The 14477-nt window shown below is 55.7% G+C and overlaps 1 protein-coding gene across 13 annotated transcripts in view; it reads right to left on the bottom strand.

The window, feature by feature from the left end:
* BCOR (BCL6 corepressor) overlaps positions 1-14477 on the bottom strand; it is a 129686-nt gene that overhangs the window by 34225 nt on the left and 80984 nt on the right. For 7 of the 13 annotated variants that reach the window (XM_023202642.2, XM_023202649.2, XM_023202646.2 and 4 more), the window contains exon 1: positions 14355-14477. The exons of 4 other annotated variants lie outside the window; for them this stretch is intronic. The gene's annotated coding sequence lies outside the window, so the exon portion shown is untranslated. Of the gene's footprint in view, positions 1-13513; positions 13533-13598; positions 13920-14354 lie in introns of those variants that run through there. 2 more of the 13 variants (XM_023202644.2, XM_023202645.2) reach the window with 2 other exon arrangements.

Below are 14477 nucleotides of genomic sequence, written 5' to 3'. Positions count from 1 at the left end.
AGAATCACAGCACAGTTTCTTTGGGGCAGTACCACCTCATCCTGCGGGGGAGACTGAGGCAGCAACAGAGAGGGGGTCACAGCAGGGAGGGACCTTCAGCAGAACTGTGTAGATTTTACAGAAGCCCAAACCTCACCACCCGCCAGCCCTTCCTGGGGTTGCTCCAAACACAGACTGCGTCACAGCAGCAGCGCTGTGCTCCGGGTTTCAAGGAAGGGACGGGTGAAGAAGTTCCTATTTTAGGATGTGAGGGGTGGGGGTGGGGTGTGTGGGGGTGGAAGATGAGAAGAAAAAGCTCTTCCGGATGTGCAGTGTGGCATGGGTCCTCCAGGTCTGCTGGGGAGTAAGAGACCCCAAGGCTGCCCCCCAGGTCCCTGGGAGGCAAAACCGCAGGCTTCCAGGGGTGTGGTCGAGGGAGGTGGCTGGCCTGGTCCCAGCCCCTCCCGACCCCCTCCCCCGAGAGAGTTGGGGGTGAGGGAAGTGATCCAGCCGGCCCAGGTGCTGCCTCTTGGCACACTCCAAGCCACAGCCGTAGCCTGCAAGGGCATCCCCGCCCACACCTCCAAGTTTTGCACTAGTAAGAGGGAGGGGGAAGGGGAAACTCGCCGGCCCGGACCATTCGAGCACCCAGAACCTTCCCGGCCTCCTGCCGGGGCGTCGGGGTCAGAGCGGAGAGCCACACGGGCTGGGAGCGAACTTGGCCCCGGCGAAGAAGAAATGGGGAGGGGCGCCCCCGCCCCGGGCTGAGGCGCTTCAGCCCGGAGCGTGATCGGTCGGCAACAAAGGGATTTTCTCTCCCACCACACACACCCGTGCTGCTCGGGGCTCGCCCGCTCCTCCTCGCCGCTCCTCGGCGGAGGTCCCAGCGCGCGGGGCCGCACCACGGCACACACCCACGCCCTCGCGGCGCGCCCCCGCCGAGCCTTCCAGGAACTCCAGCAGGCTCCCCGGAGGCGGCCCGACCGCCCCAGTTCCCGACCCTAGGTAACCCCTCGGACCCTACGACCTGGCGCGCTCTCCGTAGTGCCCCTTCCCGAGGCCCCGCCGCACCTTCTGTCCCCATCAACGAATCTGACGAAAGGAAACTTTGGGTGGGCGCAGGGAGAATCCGAGACCTCCCGGGAAACGCCGCCGAGTCCACCGGGGGAATGGGCACGGCAGACCCCTCCTCGCCATCGTTCTGGGTTCCCTTCCGATCATACTAGAGCGCTGCTGCTCTGGACGCTTCCCCTTACAAAGATGTGAGCCAAGTGTCGCCTACTGTAACGTGGGGGGGTGCAAATCTCGGGGATTGGGGTCCGGGGTGTAATCTGCAGGGACAGACCCTGAGGGTCGCTGCCGAACCTGGAATGCCCGCTACACTCCCCTCCTCCAGGCAGAGCCCATGGCCCGGGGTCCGGTGTCCCCAACCTCTCTCTCACAGGCCAATGGGGGACACTTGCCCTTCTCCCCGGATAATCTGTCCAGGCCACCCCACCAGCTTTTTGTTCCTTTCACTTTCCTTCATGGTTTTGCCACAGGGGGTGTCAGGGAACCACGTGTGTATTCAAGAGAGGGCGAATTTAGAAACAGGTGTCCCCTCACAGGAGGCCACCCAGCAACAGAAACCCAAGTCAAAAGCCAGGAATCCCTCCTTACTCTTCTCCCCACTCCACGCAAAAAGAAACCACTTGCCCCCTTTGGTCTAGTCCTTGCAGAACTGGTTCCCCACTTGGGAGTCTACACAACCTGGGGGCAAATCCAGAATAAATGTTCCACACCACGCCTCCAAAGGCTGTGTCAATGAACTTTTGTTTTCACCAGGGCTTTGTAGGAGTAAAACACGAATGCCTTCGCCGCTACCCCCCCCAACTACCCCCCCACCCCCCTAAGAACACGCGATACCGTAAGGCTAATAACAACAGCTATCATTAGTATACACAGGAAGCACAAAGGAACTTTTAATGCATAAAAGATGCGTAAAAGGCAGGGGTCCTGCGATCTGCAAGTGAGTCTCTCGCTGATTGTGCAGAGCCTGGGAGTCCCAGAAAGGCTGGGATGAGGGTCAGAGAAGGAGAGGGGCACCCACTTTCTTTACAAGGAACAATAGGAATCCCATGTCTGCTACTCAGTCATGGAACTCAGAGCACCCAAAACAAAGCCATGGAACAACTGCGGTATAGATGGGGTCCCATGAATTTTTGTAGCTGTTCAGGGCTTAATTACTCCTCCTTGATCCGTGGGACTAGACACGACACCGCCAAGGTTAAAATGCCCCGAACAGCGCCGAGCAGATGTGAGCGAGCTGGCAGACGCGCAAATGAGGCCTGCCTCGGAGCACGATAACAAGTGACTAATACATTGCATATCGTTGAAAGAAAATTATTTTTCTCTAATTTGCATTTGCTTGGGGGAAAAAAAGCCAACGCGAGTCCCTCTTCACATGCACTAGTCTAATCCTGGAAATACAGCCCGGCTGCTTTAAGAGAGCTGGAAGGAGGGAAAGACTGCCAGTGTTTTGGCGTTGCAGGCTTGTTTATCTTTCCGCCTTTCCTCCAAGGCGAAACTCGTTTTGCAAGCAACATTCCTACAGAAAATGGCACACGTCATAAAAAGAGACCAATTTATAGAACTGGCACCGAAGTTCATGTCTCACTCCAGAAGCATCTCCCAGCTCCCCATCGGAAACCCAACTAGATGTAGAAGTCCTTGTTAAAACTTAGAGAGTAGACTTGGGGAGGGGGCGGTGCTGGGCGGGGGGAGGAGAGAATGAACTAGATTTGCAGATCTCCTGTAGGCTGTACACCCAGAGGCCAAAGTCATGCAGAAAGGTAGAATATAGAATTAAGTCAGCCCTAAATGATCTTCCAAAACCCAGGGAGGACCAGGAAGGTGCCAGGGCTTGGAAGGCTTCAACCTTGGGATTCATGGGGGAGAGGAGTGAACTTTTACACCCAGCTTGCCCCAGGACGGTCCAGAGGCAGGTCCACATTCTTTGCCATCCTAAGTCCACCTGCTTGGGCCAGCCACGAACCTCCAGGACTGGCCTAGTGGGTAACTGCCGCCACCAGCTCCTCTCCCTCCCACCCTGGCACCTCTCTGCAGGGCCTGGCAGGGTACCAGGAACTCAGAGAAAGCCTGTGGCTGTGGGCATCTAGTTGATGAAGTCAGAGTAGGTGGTGCTGTGGGCAGGCTTCAGGACGCACCTTTGCATCCTGCAGTTGAAGGCAAATGTGTTCTTGAAAACGGGAAGGCTTGGGAGAAAAGGTTAAGGGATGTGGGTAATCAAAAGCCAATCTGACCTCCCTTCCCCCCAAAATACACCCCCCCTTAGGGTACTGAACCTGCACACTTGCATTTCCAAGCTGGAAACAGTGCCGAGTGCACAGAACACAGCACCCGCCTGTCTCTAACTTGTCTGAATAACAGGGCCATTTCAGAGGGGAACAACGGCCTTCAGAGCCTCTGCAATTTCCAGAAAGCTTTCAGTTAATAACACATTCTTTCCAGTAAGCTTACTTAGGGCTGAAAGTTATTTTCCCAAATCTTAAAAACTCTGTCACAAACAGCTGAGGACCCAGTTCAATGGATCCTGGCCAAACCCCACCAACACGGTGACACTCACAGCCCCGTGGGCCTTCTCCCGCCACCTCTGCCTCACCACAAGTTCCCTAAACCACAACATACAAACCATCCTGCACCCCACCACAATCCTGGGAAGTCATAAAGATGTGTGTTGGGGATGGGGGGTGGGCGTGCCGTGGAGCTTTCTCTCATCTGAGGATGCGCTGGCCAGAAAGTGGCCGCCACCTCTGCAGCTCGTCCATGGGCCTGCATAGTGCGCGCTTTGTGTAAGTGCTGAGGAGGCGCAGCGCTGCTCGCGCGCCAACAGCTGTCACATTATTTGCACTCGCTGTAAACAGCCTTCACATTCCCCCCTTACCACATAGTTAAAGCCAGACTAACAATCCACAGTTAGAGATCAAACCAACAACAGCAGCATTGTGTCTGCCTTCGCTGCCTTCGCACCAAGCCCAGCAGCTGGCAGGTTTCTCCGGAACAAGGGACCCCTTCTCCCCCTACCCCTCCAGGCTCCAGCCAAGGCTAGCCAAGGAAGCATGCGTTTGTCAGCGCTGTTTGTTAAAGCAAAAGAGCACCGCCATTTCGCAGAGATTTCCGTGTGGCTCATCAGCCCTCTCTGAGAGTTTACTCCTTCTGGAAGCTCAGGGAAGCATCATGAGAATAAAGGTTATGGAGACTCGCAGGGTTGGTTTCCATGCTCAGCAAAGTGGGGTCTGGCCAGGCTGGGGCCAGGACAGGGAGGTCTGCCCCCTCCATGCCATGTCACAGAGGCCAGACAGGTCTGCACTTTCTGCAGCCCTCAGCGGAATGCTTCCTGTCTTCCGGAAATTGCCCGACTCACTGAATACTTACTGGCCGCCCCACTGATCAAAATGTCTCCTTTATGATTTTTGGTTAAGTTGAACATTTCCATAATCGTCATTATTAGTGCAAATTACACGCCTAATCGGTCCTTAAATAGATTTTAATTAAATAAGCATACAAGGCTCATTTTGTGACTTAAGAAAGGCATTACTTTTCGTTATAAACTTTCCACCAGGATATCGAATAACGATAGCAGGCAAATACTTATTCTTTCAAAATCACCAATAACCGATGGGCAGAGTATCATGAAACATACCCTGTTCTACCCTCTGGAATCAAAACTGAGACCAGACATACCACAGCTGTACAACTTTCCTCCTGGGATGGGAGAGAGGATTTCTTCCTCCAAAGCACTATGTCTGTCTTCCTTGTGGCAGTAGAAATAAACCCCCCGTGCTGCTTTCCCTACCCATCTGATGAGATTTCTCTAGCTGATGTCCTCTAGCAACCACTCCTCCCCCACCACCTCCATCCGTTTTCCACCCCTTCGCCTGCTTAGAGTCCTGGTGCAAAGCGGGCAGGCTGTGCTTGTTAAATGCTGTGTAAAATGCTGTTAATAAAATAATAAATACAAAGGATGGAGGCTGCTGGTTCCACTGGTGTTTTGACTGGAAATGCCTTGGCACTTGTCATATGTTTATGGGAGGGCAGACAACGCTAGGATTTACATAGTTTGGACATTTCTGTACTTCATTTATTCTTTCCTAAATGACGTAGGCCTCGAGCTATTTCAAGTTTGCATTTGTACAGAACTGTTAAATGCCTAGGAGTTTCTCCAATTAAACCAAGTTTAAAATCAGACCCAAAGCTGGAACATACACTCAGACTTGCCCAACTCCACCTTCAGCCTCGGTGGCTGGAGAGAACAAACAGATCCTCGAAAACAATCAGTCCTCGAGCTCCCCACCTTCACCCCCCCTCTAGGAGGGCCCCTAGGGCAAAGGTTAAGGCGTCTCTAGATTCCAAGCCTGGCCCAGGCTACACACTGAGGCAATCATTGCAGTTAGGCACATCTTGTCCATAGATTACCTTTAAAATCGTGGGCTAAAATCGGGGGGAAACTGCTGGCCTGGTAAAACCCACTGTTCACAAAACAATGTCAGCAAAGGCTGTAAGGCATTCTTTAGAGAGGGACCAGGGATTCGTGCCTACTGAAGCTCTTTCAGCACAAAGGCTTTTAGGGGAAGAAGGGAAAAAGAGGGAGGAGGAGGGGGAGAGGAGGAGAGAAAGGGAGGGAGGGCTCCTGTTTCAGAGCAGGCATCCCCTGAGAGTCAAGAACCAAGTGTAGCTTCAATCAAACACTGACTTTCCCTCTGGGAGTCGAGTAGGAAACCTGATCACAGTAGCTTACTACCGGCCTGGATCCATACAGGTCTGGTTTTCTTCTCATGCTAGTAATTTTTTAAAATACATATCGATATAAAAGAAGCAATCCTTGGCAGACTTTGTTGAAAACCACATTGAGCCCTCATAACATCCGGACTTAATCCTTATCAAACAAACCACAGCACCTCTGGCCTCTGCACCAGGCCACCCCCTCTCACCTCTTCCAACCAGGTCTTGCCCCTCTAGACACCATCGTTCCCCCCCCCCCCAAAATAATGCCAGGAAGCCTTGCCAAAGGGTACCCAGATACCGGTTCTGAAATGAGTTCCTAACCATATAATGATCTCACTTGGGGGGCGGGGGAGAAGCAAGTCTTTTCATAGGGAATCCTTTAAAAGGCAGAATGCGAACTACGGTAACAAAGGGAAAGAGGAACCCAGGAAGACGGACCTAGAAGAATACCCTCGTAGGGGAGATTAAATCTGCATCCTTGGGTCCCAGGACACAGACCTAGCAAGTCTCAGGGGGTCTCAGGGGCAGCAGGGAATGGAGGAGCAACCTATAGGAACATGACAAGTCATTCAAAGCAATTATTCATCCTTGGGGCCTACTATGTGCCAAGTATTCTATTTAGATCCTAAAGGTGGATAATTATTCCCAGTCTTACAAATGAAAAAACTTACTGGGGCTCAAAGGCCATAAATAACTTGCCCCCAAGGTCACACAGCTAGTAAAAAATGGGCCACGGTCAAACTCAGTCCTGGAGTTGCGGAGAGGAGCCAATTATTGGTCTAATTGTGTCATTTGAAATCCCGATTTTCACATACTCTCTCCTCTGAAAAGCTTCCTTAGGCCTTATGTACCCAAGAACGAGATAGAATGTAACACTTATGTCACTTCGTCTACAGTGAGCCTCGAACACAGTTTCTCCTATATCTAGTCATCTCCTGGTCCACTCAAAGTCTTTCACCATTTCCCCCTACATCCTACAAATCTCCCTACGTTGTTATACCTTGGTGTAAGGCCAACGATCTCAACAAGCCTCCCCTTTCCCGTCCCTCCAGCACCCCAGAATAGTCAGGGGTAGGTGGGTCGACTCCTTTCAGGTCTCTGGGAAAAGTGCTGACTACTGGTACTAGGAGCTAGGCTTGCCACCCCAGTTTTGCCACATAAAGCAATAAATCAAATTATCTAGATAGAGCAAAAGTCATTTGGAGGGAGCTCCTCCATCTACCTTTCCTAGGATTTAAAGGAAAAACCCCAGGGAACAAAGTAGTGTGGCAGTGGGAATTAAGATGGAAGACGCCAGCAAGATGTTCTATTGGGCCATCCAGAGTCCCCACAAAAGCGCAAGCCGGGGGATGGGCTATCTTGTCCTTTCCCCAACCTTTCTTCACAGAAGCGCCAGGCGGCAAACCTCAGGGCCCAATATCCCCTCCCCATCTTATCCCCAATTTCCGGGTCTGCCCCAGGCTTTCAGATGCTCCGGGAACTACCCACACCCGCGGAGCCTGCCAAAGCCACCTCCGGCTCTGCTCGATGGGGAAGGGCAGGGGCATCAGACACTAGGGCTTCCCGGCCCTGGACTGGTTACTCCTCCAGACGCTGAAGCTCCGGATGTGCGAAATGGCTCCGCAGTGCGACCGGGTGTGCAGGGGCCTCGGCGGCGGGAGGGACTGAGGGGAGACGGCGGCGCCGGGGCGCTCACCCCGCTAGCCAGCTGAGCACGCCCCCGCAGGCCGGCCGCCCCTGGCTCCAGGCCAGCCCTCTGCAAGTGGCGTTCTTTCTCTTTTTTAAACTTTCCGGCCGTGGAGAACGGGCAGGGTTTCCAGCCCTCCCCGGCCCCCACCCAGTTCGGGGCGGGGCGGGGCGGGCCCTCCCAACCCCTCCGGGGAGGCGATTCCCCCCCAATCCCGGGCACCGCTAGACTGCGGCCAGGGCAGACGCCTTCCTCCACCCCACCCCACACCCGCCTACTTTGGTCACCTGGAGAGGACGGCTTCCCAAAGCGATGGCCGTCCAGCCAAGCCTGGGACCGCAGCGTCCGGGGAGGAACTCCCTACAGCGCCAACGGTCCTGGCCTGCCCGCGGTGCGCTCTCTCCGAAAGGTCTAACGCTCCAGGAAGGGGACGGGGGAGAGAGCGAGGCGGGAAGGGGGGGACGGGCTGCTTTTTTTTTTTCTTTTTAACTCTTCAAATGCAAGAGCTTTTTGGTGTCCCTAGCACGATTGCGAGCGCCCGGCCAGGCAGAACAATAGAAATGGAGGGGGGACGCCGGAAATGGTGCTGAAAGACCCCAATAACCCTATAAACCTCTCCTCCCCCTATTAGTTCCTATTAGCATTGAAAGATCCTAGTGACTTCAATGCAAAATTGTCTTTTTATAACTTTTTTCCTAAACACATCCCCCCTCCCCACATGCAATCACAAGGGCAAAGATCGCTTCCAAAGTTGCGACCTTCCGAGGCTCCAGGGCCTCTCACCCGCTCCGCCCCTGGCACCCTGACCTGACTCAACCCCATCCCCCAACAGTTCCCCTGGTTTGCACCTAGACAATAAATTTAGTTTAATTTAGCTTCCGGTCTTTAATTTTAGCAGGTCTCCTTTTTGCATGCAAATCAATATGGCAATTACCATCTAAAAGCTCGCCCAGCCCCGGGTCAATGTAAATTGATCATTGTCCGCCTTCCACAAAATAACATCGGGAGTCTGTGGTGCATAATGAGATTATACTGGAAACTGTCTTTTAGATCACAAATTATTTTTTATGCTGTCAGGATCTCCGAGTGGACTTCCCCGCTTCTCTAATCATGGAGAGCCGAGCCCGTGGGTGCCGGCTGGGAAGACACAGCTCTATAACAATGACGGAGTGAGGACCCCCGTTTCTGAGACCCTCGATTGTAAACACTTGGAGGTGAGCTTGCGCCCCAAAAGGGAGCCTTCTACAGAAACAGCACAGAAAGGCATCGTTAATGAACTCCACCCAGCAAAAAGTCAGATATCCCTTCCTGAGGAACATGTTGAGGACAACCAGAGAAAGCCGTCGGGCAGGGCTGGAGACCGGTGGACGCCCCCGGCCAAGTGCGCGCGACAAACGCGGCTCGGCTACCACCCGGGCGGCCGCGGGGAGACCATTTACTCCCGCCCCGGCGGCTTCTCCTGGTTCCACCACCTAGGCCTCAGCAGCGCGTCCGGTTTTGCAAACAGACGGAATCCCGTCGGCCATAAAAACACTGGCAAAGAAGCCGGGGCGGGCCAGGGCCGGCCCAGGCCTCCCCACCAAGCTCTGGGCGAGGCCCCCCACCGGGCCCGATCCAGAAGATGGGCTGGGGCACGGAGGCAATAAGAAGGCTCTCTCTTGACCCGCTGCACTGCTTTCTCCCACCCATCGGCGCCCCCCGGGGCACGAGTGTGACCTCGGGGCCTAACAAAGGGCCTTGTGAGCTCCTTTCGGCCTCCGGCCGGAGGGAGAGGGGTGGGGCGGGGCGGCCGAGATGGACCCACGAAGTTCTCCGCCCTGCCGCGCCTCTCCGGGTCCGCCGGGCCCGGTGCCCTCGAGAAAACCACCGGGGTGGCATTGCCAGGGCTGCCCGCTGCTCCGGAGGACCGTTCTACGGGCTCCGAGCCTCCCGCCCAGCGCGGCCCGACCCTGCCCCACTCGGCCTGGCGCGGGCCCCACCCAAGTGCGGTCTTCCCAATAAAAGCTGGAATTCCCGGCTGGTCTTAGACAAAGAGGGACGGCAGCAAATCGACGCCGCGGGCAAGCCATACCCTAGCCGGAGTTTACATGCGCGTCTGGGGTCACCGAGGCGCCTGATAATCCACCCAACACAGGCTGTCCCCGCCACGGTCTCCTCCAGAAAAAAAAAAAATATAAAAAAGAAAGCATACCTCCCTTTTATTCCTCCCAGAGGCCGCACTTCTTCCTGTTCTCCTTCCCAGCCCACTGGGGCCCTGCTCCACCTTAGCAAATTGGACCCCAGCAGTGCAGCAGCCATTCCTCCTGACCACAAAGTGGAAAGCTACCCCTCTTGTGGCTACACGATCCAGCCACTCAAGGTCAGGAACTCAAAATCTCTTCAGAAAGGCTCCTACCTGCTCATCACCAACCCGCTGCCCACTCCACCTCACCCCTAGAAGAGAAAGAAACTATAACCAGAGGTAATCCTAGTTCACTGCACACCAGCCATCCTTTAGGCTGCTAGCTTGGCCATCAGTTTCCTTCAAGCCAAAGACACATTATTTCCCTGTGAATAAGTGTGTGAATGTGGTTGTGTGGCCCACTCTTCCGTACCCAAGTCGGTCTCACTCACTCGGCAGGAAAGTCTTCGTGAGGCATTGAGGAGTGTTTGTCATTCAGCCTGTGTATCTAAGCATGGATGTATGCATATGAATGCTTTTTGTGTTTCCAAGTGACCCTCTTCACACCTTTAAATGGGCTATTGTCTCTGGAACGCACTTAACAGAAATTCTGCCCCAGTTTCCAGCTCAACAAAGTCTGGGATTTTTCTCTCAGAATATCGCTATACATCTCTGTATTTGCATACCCATGTTTACATTCCCCTTGGCCAGTTCTTTATCTCTTATGTATCTCTTGTTCCATTAGGGCATCGGAGCCCAAGTGTCTTGATTTGTCTCAGCACTTGTCATTCAGGAGCACATCTTAATCTGAGCATTCCTACTACTTCCATTCTTCTTGCTTTGCCTGTAACGTGGCTCTTTCCCAGGCCAGACCAATATGGGTTTGCAGTTTAACTGTAAACAGAGGATCCCTTAAGACCACAAACTCTTAAAGGAAGAGGAGGGAGGAGAAGACTGGAATGTTAGTAATAAGTTATTTATGTATAGGGTAACCCATCCGCCCATTTCGAGCTCTAGAAAGAACTAGATAAATGTCTGCAGAGGTGTATTAAAATTTTAGACCAATTTAATATTAGCCCCTAATATATATACACAAATGATGGGATCTCATAACACATCAGTGTCCAACTCCTCTTTGAAGGCTGTCTCCTTGCACATATCTAACTCCCCACAAGTTCATGGTTAAAAGTGTGTCTATTTATATAGAGACAACTCAAAGACCACTTTGCTCTCTTCAGTGCATACCTGTACATGCTAGCGGGGCATTTCAGGCTTTGGTCCTTGGTCTGCAGCAGTCATGGTCAGAGGCCCCACCCGACTACAGCCATGTGCAGACCTTCCCGTCCTTGAACACCCGCACGAATTCTCTTTGGGAACACTGAGTCTACATCTGTCTTCCAAACTCGGTTTTTAAAGTTAGGGTGTTCACTGTGTGTGTTCACAGCTCGCCGACTGAGAACTACCTGGTCAATCTAGATCATCTAGCAGCTGCGTTTGGTTTGTCGAAGAATCGAGCCCGATGCACCAGGATGTGACCGTGCACACATAAGAGAAAGGAAAACCCTAGGCCCAGACTCACAGCTCCTCCCCAGTGCGAGCTACTCTGCCTCCAGGAATTTCCACTAGGCTCTTTGCCCCCCCTTTCCCTATTACACTACCCCACCACGGCCTTCAAAGGGTTAAGAGAAACCCCCACGGCCTTTCCTCCACCCAGCTCGCTGGGCCCGGAGGCTAGCTCGCTCACTCGCAGCTCACGGAGTCTGCTGCCGTCTCCGCGCCCCCCTCTAGTCCTTCAGCCGGGAGGGAGCCTGCATGCCTGTCTAGACCGATCTATCACCGGCACACCAACAACACCCGCGAGAGCGCGGAGACCCTGCCCAGGTCCCCCGGCCCGCACGGTTCACGGCGGACAGAACCCGGGGAGCGTGACGGCGCCTGCGGAGTGGGGGTAAGGGGCCCACAGGGGCTGGCCGCTCCGAGCGCTCCACGGGTCCTCCCCAGCCCCTGGCCCCCGCTCTCCCACCAGCCCGGCTGCCGGGGCACAGTCACAGCTCCGCGCGCTGGGCAGTCCTATTTTTATCTTGTCTAATCCCAAACTGGGCGGGGAGCACAGGCGTCGTGCTTAGAGAACAAGAGATAGGCGAGGGAGGCGGGGAGAAGCAGCCAGGCAGCGACGCGAGCGGGAGCGAGTTAAAGACACAGTGGAGGCGACCGCGGGCAGGAAGAAAGAGCGGGCTGCGCGGGCCTCGAGGCGCCGCACGCAACGCGCCGCCTCGCGAAGTTACACTCGCTTACCCGCCGTCCCTCGCTACCGGCCCCTCCCCACTTCCCAGCGGCGCTCCCCGCAGCCTGGACCGCGGGGCCCCGGCCTGTGTGGGAGGCGGAGGCCAGGACGGCCCTGCAAAGGGCTGGAGAGAATCGCTAATGAGCTGTGCAGCCCATTGATCCGGAGAACACTTCCTAATTAACTCTCAGTCACCTACTGGTGACAGCGCCTCAAAGGCCAGCGCTGGGGCCAGCCGAGCCCCAGCCGCGACTTGCCGGCCGCTCGCCTGCTGCCCGAAACCCGCGCGCTCCCCTAAACACCCCAAGGCAATTGGTGTGCGTGGCGGTGTATACCCTCACACTGAAGGCCAGCCTCGGATTAAACCTGGATGGCATATTAATCATCGCCTTCTCCCCAGCCCCCCTCCGCTCTACGCGCTGAAACCGTGCCCAAAATAAACACGAAAACCAACACTGCAAAACCCAGACCAGATAACAGGTCGAGGGTGGAGTGGGAAGGGGTCGAGGAACGAGCGTATTCCCTAAGTGTCCACGTACAGGAGTCTCTGAGGCTGACAATTAAAATGCCTTCCACGCAAGCAATTCTGTTGGCAAAACCGAACCCAACACTTCGTAAGGATTGATTTCGGCCCGCGGTGTCCGTTTCCAGAGCCACAGGAAGTGTCAGATGGCTAGAAATACCCAAGTCTGTCTGCACTCACCACCCACCACCTTCTGGGGTGGGCCATTTCCTCCTAGTCTTTACTCCCAGGCCATTTTAAGGATCTTTCTCCAAGAGGCTATCCCTAGAACCAAATACCACACTACCCCTCCCCTAGCCTCTTCTCAAAACGAAAAAAGGGGGGGAAAACACAGCTAAAACCCCGAGCTGTCTAGTCTAGACGCAGCGAGGCTGTGCGAATACCTATTTGAAGCGCGTTGGTTTCTTTTTAAGGTTTGTTTCTAAATACACATAACCCTCCTCCTTCCTTCTTCGCTCTTCCATTCCCCCCACCCCCACCCTCCAGACGCTGGCGGCGCGCGCCCTGGCGCGCGGGCACTCACAGCCTCTAGCTGGAGATCGTGGACTTTCTGGAAAAGATTCATTAACAGCAAATTACGTCTCGCCCGGCCACGGCCTACACGCTGCCAGACTCGTCCGTCTCCGGGACCCCGGGACATGCCCACTCGAGCGTGCGAGAGACGGGAAGCCCGCCGGGACCACGCGTGACTTCGGCCGCCCTACTCCACACACGGCGCCCCAAAGCTTGCTCCGTAAACAGCAGGCGCTCGTCACCGCCGCCACGAGCCCCCGAGTTGGCGGAGGCTCTGCAGCGCAGCCGCCCGCCGGCTCCGAGCGCGGGCCCCGCGGCGCCTCGCCCTCCCCGCCTTGGCCGAGTATCGTGCCCCTGTGCGCAAGTTCCTCTTCGCCTGGAGCCTCCGTGCCACACGCCCTCCGAGTGGGACCAACTTCCTCCGGCCGCAGACTTTCACACGCCCATCAGGGTTACCCACCAGACTCCGCATCGCCCAGCGGAGGGCCCAGGTCTCGCCCGCCCCCGGCCTCCCTCCGCGCCGCCGCCCCCGCGCAAACACATTCTACACCCACGCCTGGGGGCTCATAACTTAAAACCTACCCTGAACATCGCAGAGGGAGAGGAGCGGGGAGGGGGGTTGCAGATTATAATCTTAAAAGAACATTTACAAAACAAAGCGCCTGACCTGGCTGGCGGCCGGGCCAAGTCGGAACCCCACGCTCTGCTCGATTTCTTAGTTTTTTTTTTTTTTTTTTTAAATCCACGTGATTTGCGCTTTGGGGCAAGCCAAGAAAAAGCGGGACTCCCCTCCCGAGTTGCGCGGCAGCGGCGGCAGGTCGAGCTCGGCTCGGCCCGAGGCACTCGCCACACACCCTCGCGCACGCACACGCCGACGTTCCACTTGGAGGAACGACCGGCCCCCGGAGAGGCGAGACGAGGCGGCGGCGGCTGGGGGTTTTTACAGTTCTTTCCCGAGTCGAAAAAGAAAGCAGACGGCAACCCGCCGCCCTCCCCTTCCTGCTCGCGAGCTAACGCCGAACCCAGCTTCCCAGCTTCCAGCCCACCTCCCCCCCCCACTCCGCCCGACTCGCGGCGCTCAGCGGCGACCGCGCTCCCGCGCACAGACACAGACAGGCTGCAAACTTCCACTCCGCGAACTCCCTGCTCTCCTCCTGGCCCCCCGGGAGGCGCCAGGCCCCCAGCCGCGCCCCCTCCCTCCCTGGTGCCCACGCGGGACCGCTTAGGTTGGCTGCATTTTTAATAACTTACAGCTATGAAATAAAAACGAAAGCGAGCAAGGAAGCCAAAGGGAAGCGCTAGGCAAAAGCTTCGCGGGGTATGCTGCGGGCGAGGGCCCCGGGGGAGGGAGCCGACTGCAGCCCTCAGCGCGCCCGCCCACCGGTCCGCGGCCTCCCGGGGGAAAGGTGTTCCGGGCACTGACCTGAAATCCCCAGTTGGGGAGTAGGCAGGGAGCCTGCGATCCGGCGCTTTGAAGTTTTCCCCCGAGCGGACTCGAGGCGGCGAGGAGGAGCGGGGGGCGGTTGGGTGGGTGGAGAGAGAGATG

This window comes from Piliocolobus tephrosceles, chromosome 12 (assembly GCF_002776525.5).
Source record: "Piliocolobus tephrosceles isolate RC106 chromosome 12, ASM277652v3, whole genome shotgun sequence".
NCBI classification, from domain to species: domain Eukaryota; kingdom Metazoa; phylum Chordata; class Mammalia; order Primates; family Cercopithecidae; genus Piliocolobus; species Piliocolobus tephrosceles.
Note: the sequence above shows the minus strand (reverse complement) of the source record. Positions and strands in the feature narration are given on the sequence as shown.